The sequence below is a fragment of the Elephantulus edwardii genome, unplaced genomic scaffold (genome assembly GCF_000299155.1).
Source record: "Elephantulus edwardii isolate Elephantulus edwardi_28Jun2011 unplaced genomic scaffold, EleEdw1.0 scaffold00001, whole genome shotgun sequence".
NCBI lineage: Eukaryota > Metazoa > Chordata > Mammalia > Macroscelidea > Macroscelididae > Elephantulus > Elephantulus edwardii.
In genome coordinates, this window is record NW_006399751.1 from 11,945,230 (window position 1) to 11,951,723 (window position 6,494).

Here is a 6,494-nt window from a genome sequence, read left to right on the forward strand (position 1 = left end):
ATGTGTTTGTGTATATATGTGTGTATATAGATGTGTATATATATCTCATATATATATATATATGTGTATGTGTATGTGTGTGTGTGTGTGTGTGTAGCCAGTCTCCTCCCATGTAATTAATTGCCTTTGAAAACTTATCTGAGTGTCTGCTATGGGTAGGTTCCAACTCAACGGTACACAACAAGAAATTTCTCTATCTATCTATCATCCATCTATCTATCTATCTCCTCTCTTCTCCTCTCCTCTTCTCTCTTCTCCTCTCTCTCTCTCCTCTTCCTCTCTCTCAGCTAATATTAGAAATTATAACAAGAAAAAGAATAACTGTATATTCCATCATTCCATCACCCTATTTTAAAGTGCATATAAAGATAAGGAAGATAAAATTCATTAGAGGGAAAAAAAACCCCACCAATGTCTAGTTAACATTTACTTTAAAAGTACAACATATTGTAAGTAAATTGTATCCAATATATTAAAGTACGCATTTCTGTGTATGCACACACATAGTGTAACCTTTTAAAAAATAGGACTTAATTAGATATGTGTTTGATATGCCTCCCCAATTTTTTTAAACACAAAAGCTAAGGTAAGGGCAGTTTATACAATACTGCATGGAAAATGAGTAAGTATTTTCTGAGACACTCTCACCGTTCAGTGGGTGGGAACTGTTTAATAAACCACCTGGAGAGAGGAATGGTTATATAGGAAATGGCATGTCATTTCATAGGAAGTGACATCATTGCTGTATTTTTGCCCAAACATTTAAGCCAAAAAGTCAATCAGGAAAATATTGTTCATACTCAAAAGAACAGTTACAATGACTCATCTATCAGAGAGCAAAAAAGGAAGAAAGAGAACATTTAGACACTCAGAATACAGTGGGCTAAAATAAAAAAATACATCAAGAGGTATGTAAACAAAGATATATTGTTCCTGCAAACTATAATAACTAGTGATCCTTTCAGAAATTCATTACCAAGGAAAGCAAAATCTCAGGTATAATATGGTTAACAAAATTAAAGATAATGTGAATATTTAGCAACTTTAATGAAGCTGACCTTTCCTTCATATGATTCCTGACAAGAATATAAAATCTCATATTAAATGAGCAAGGGAAACTGGGAGATCAAGACAACACAAGTAAATGACAAAATCTTGAGCCTGTAAGCTGAGAAGGAAGACAGAGCTGTCCAATCTCGAGAAGACATTTAGATAAAGTTTTGCCCAGATTTCACTGATCAGTAGATTTTAAGGTGTTATTATACTAGATTTTTAAAATTACCATATTTTCCTACCATTTTGTGTAAGGGGTCTATTTAATTAACAGTCAGTTGGGGCCTATGAGCCTCTTATTAAAAGCAATTGGGATCCTGAAGGTGGGTCTTTTTTTATGAACAGTTAGTTGATGACTAGGAGCCTCTTATCTAAAGCATTTGTCACCTGAAGTTGACCTTTTCGATTAACACTTTGTTGGGGGCTGGGAGTGAAGTACTAGCAGTTAAGATTCAGCTCAGACTTCCATATGACCTTAATATCCACAGTGGAACATGACTTCAGCATACTAACATGAGTCACAGCTAGAATGCTTCAGCATCTCCAACAATCACATCCTGCCACATCCATATAGGCTTCTGATAACAAGATATTCATTTGCCTGATTTGTGATTAGAGGTACAACACTAATTTTTCAGTTTGTTGTATTGGGGAATATATTGTTCTAATTAGTATAGCACTTGTCTGTCAATTGCTGTACTGAGATAATTTGTGGGTGGGTTTGATGCCAAAAGCAATGCCTTTGGTATGTCAAATGCTACAGGGATCATTCATGGTGGACATTTTTTAGTGGAGCTCCCAGATTAAAACAAAGCAGGAGGCAGGATTGATCATCCACTTCTTAAATAACACACCTCGAAAAACCCCATGAACAGGAGAGAAACACAGATAGTTATCGTATTAAAGGTACAGCCCAGATTAGAAGCCAATAAAAATGAGGAAAAATAGTAGTAAACATTTTTTAATAATTGAAACATGGGCTGTAAGAAGCATGAATGGTGGAAAATCAGAAGTTGTGAAAATTGAAATGGAACGCATGAACATCAACATTCAAAGCATTAGTGAGATAAGATGAACTAGCTTTGACCACTTTGAATCAGATAATCACAAAGTATCCTATGTTGGGAATGATAAACAGAAGAATGGTGTTACATTCAGAGTCAAAAAGTCCATTTCCGATATCATCCTGAAGTACCATGATAGTATATTATACACATACACACATATACATATACATATACATATACATATACATATACAAAGAAAGACCAATTAATACCACTATTATTCAAATATATGCTCCTACAGCTGAAGCCAAAGAGGAGGAAATTGAATTTTTTTACTAAAGCTTACAGACTTAAATGGACAGGCAATCAAGATGTGATAAAGATAATTGATGACTAGAATGCAAAAGTTGGAAACAATGAAGAAATGGCAGTCAAAAGTATGGACTAAGTGTTAGAAATCAGGATGGAAATTGAACAATCAAATTTTGTATGCTTAATGATGTATTCATCACAAATATCCATTTTTTTAAAGCACAGAGACTTTACACATAGACCTCACCTGATGGAGTGCATAGGATTCATATTAACTACAATTGTGAAAGGAGTTAGTGAAAAAAGCTCAGTACCAGCTGTCAAAACTAAGCCAGGGATTGGAGACTGTGGAACAGACCATCAGTTCCTCATATGCAGGTTGAAATTGACCAAAGAAAATGAAAACAAGTCAGGAGAACCAAAATATGATCTTAAGTCTATTCCACTTGAATTTCAAAATCATCTTAAATAGATTTGCAGCATTGAACACCAATAATTAAAGACTTGATGAGTTGTGAGATGACCTCAAGGATATCATCTATGAAGAGAGCAATATGGTCATTACAAAGAGAGAGGAGAAAGAAAAAAACAAAATAGATGTCAGAAGAGACTCTGGAAATTGCACTAGAGCATCAGGAAGCTAAATCAAAGGGAAAACATGCCTAAGTATAAAAGCGGAACACAAGGTTTCAAAGGGCAGCTTGGGAAGACAAAGCAAAGTATTACAGTGAAATATGCAGAGAGCTGGAATTGGAGAACAAAAAGAAAAGAATTCACTTGACATTTCTCAAACTGAGAGAACTGAAAAACATATTTGAACCTCGAATTACAATACTGAAATATGCTGTAGGAAATATATTAAATGATTCAGGAAGCATCAAAAGAAGATGGAGAGAATACAGAGAGTCACTGTACCAGAAAGAACTGACTGACACCGAAAAATTTCACAAAGTAAGATATGAGTTGGAGCCAGTGGTGATGAAGGAAGAAGTTGAAGCTGCACTAAAACATTGGCAAAAATAAGGCCCCAGGAATCAATGGGATACTGATTGACATGTTTCAACCGGCAAACACAGCTGGAGATGTGCTTGCCAGTCTATGCCAGGAAATCTGGAGGACAGCTGTCTGGCCAATGGATTGGAAGTGATCCGTATTTTTCCCATTCCCAACAAGTGTGATCCAGCAGAATGTGGAAACTATCGAACAATATCATTAATATCATACACAAGCAGAATACGGCTACAGATCTTTCAGAAACAGCTAGAACAGATAGGGAACCACCGGCAATTCACGCAGGATATAGAAGAGACTCTGGCACTAGGGATATCATTACTGACATCAGATAGATTGGGTTCAATATAAAAAACACCAGAAGAATGTCTATTTATGCTTTATTGACTATGCAAAGGGATTTGACAAAGGCATTTGATCTGCGTTATGCAGATGACATAATCTTGCTTGCTTAAAGTGAGGAGGACTTGAAGCTGTTTTTGCAGAAGAATCAAAGTATATAGTGTATAGTATATAGTGTATATATTGTATCTCAACATCAAGAAAACAAAAATTCTTACCACTGCACCAAATGGGCAACACCATGATAGAAAAAAAGTTTAAGTTTTCAACAATTTCATTTTACTTGGATTCACAATCAATGCCCTTAGTCCCAGCAGTCAGGAAATCAGGAGATGTACTATACTGGGAAAAATCTGCTGTTAAGGACCTCTCCAAATGATTGTGGAGCAGCGATGTCAGTTTGAGGACTAAGGTATGGCTGATTCAGGACATGATATTTCTGATCACTTGCAACACATCTGAGAGCTGGACAATGAATAAGGATGACAAAGATTAATTGATGCCTTTGAGCTGTGATGTTGGCAAACAGTACTGAATATTCCATGGACTATAAAGAGAACAAACTCATATAGAGAAAAGTGCAGCCGGAGTCCTCCTTGGAGGCAAAGATTATAAAAATTTGTCTCATCTATTTCGGACCTGTTTCTAGGAGAGGCTATTCCTTGGGGAGGGATCATTCTTGGGAAGGTGGAAGAAAGGAAGACCCTCAAGTGGCTGGATTGACACAGTGACTGCTGCAAGGTCTCTAGTGTGTCAGGAAAAGGGAGGATGACACAGGATAGAAGAGGATTCCGATCTGTTGTTGACAGGGTCACTGTGGGTCATATTCAACTTGATGGCATCTAACAACAACAGTTATGACTAAGATAACTTTATTAGAAAGCCTAGAGTTCAGTTCTATACCTAATGCACATATATACAGTTAAGTTCATTTTAGTGTTAATCTGTTGAGTTAAAAAGTCTGGAAAGTCACTCAGATAAATAATCTATCAAAACAGATTAAATAGGAAAAGTTATACACAGTATATCATCACATTCACAGGACAATGTTGTCCTTGGTTTATTGAATATAATATGCCTATTTCAGGAGTTATTTACTGACAGAAACATTGCCTTTCGAAATATAGTTTAAGCTTAATGAAAATTTCCTTTCACAGATTTCCCAAAGTTTACTTTTAAACATTATTTATCCAAGTCTTCTATCTATTTTCTAGTACACAGAAGTAACAAGTTCTCTTTCTTTTTTTTATCTCTAAAATTAAAATAGTCTTCTATGCAATTGTCTTCCTTTACGCTGAATTTCGAAATTGAGCTTCAGCTAAGAAAAGAGCTATGGGATGGTGGCGTCATAAGCTAAATACCCTCATGGTTTCTGTCAAAACAAAATATCGTGGTGATGCATAGGAGGATATGAGAAGATTGACAAAATATCCCCAATGGTGTAACAAGGTGTTAGTTTCTTATTTGGGGTTGAAGTCCATTTCCAGTTATTTCTTTTAATTATATGAAATCACGGCACTATCCTGAGGTCTCTGGCACAAATCCACAGAGAAAATAAAAATGCAACTGTGTCCTCTGTTAGCCAGGAACTCATGCCATTCCCTCTTCAAAATGCATTCAGCACAAAATAGATTCATAAAGTCAAATGACTGATCCACTCAGAACTAAGGAAATTGTTATTCCACCATTAGCTGCTGCATTATTTCAACCAATACATATCGAGTGACTCATAGGCCAGGACTTGCCCTGGTCTCTACACATGCTGAGCTCCTGTGTACAAAGAGCTTCCAGTCTAGTGGGGAAACAATTCAGCAAAGGACACAATACTGATGCAGCTTCAAATCCATTATAATTGTGAAGTAGTTCTGTGTCATTCAATTATTATTTTTTGTTTACTGATTCTGTGCATTTCCTCCATCTTCTTCTGCTTCTTCCTCAGTCATTCAAGATTAGTTGTTGCTGTGTTACTGTCAAGTTGAAACAGACCCACAGCTGACGCTCTAGCAGGCTGTCAGAGGCAGTTAGTTGCATGGCAGGAGACTGCCCATCTTTCTTCCACAGAGCAGCTGCTGGCCTCGAACTGGATACCTTCAGGATTGTAGCACAGCTTCTTGCCACCAGGCCACCAGAGCTCCCTTTCCCATAGTATCTTTCATTATTGCAACACAGTGTTTGATTTCTTTTTCAGTGCTTTCAGCTCGAGAAATGCTGAGTGAGTCTCCCTTATAATTCTCCGATTTTAGCTCTGTGCACATTCTTTTGTAATATTTTTGTCTTCTTGAGTTGTTATTTGAAATCTTCTGTTCAACTCTTTTATTTCAGCATCTCTTCCCTCTGTTTTGGTTCTCAATATGCTACTACAATTTGCAGAGTCTCTTCTGACACTCATATTTATTTTTCTTGCTAGTAATGTGGCTAGTGGATTCAAACGGCCTGCTTTTGGGTTGGCAGTACAACACCTTATCACTAGGCTACCATCTTTTCTCTTTCTTCAAACCTGTTACATATCTTATGTGGTTCCATTGCACATTGCTAATGCCAAAGCAAGCTCTTATGGCCTACTAGTAAAGACTGGTACTGCCACACCCAAAGACAGTTGGTTCAAATCCACCAGCTGCTCTGCAGGAGAAAGATGGGAAATCTTTTCCAGTATAATAAATAGCCTCTGCAAACCTGGTGGTGGGTCAGATTTGAGTCAATTCTGACTCCGAAGCACACAATAATACCAAACTTGTTTCTCAAAATCAAATATAATGTTATAATATATAG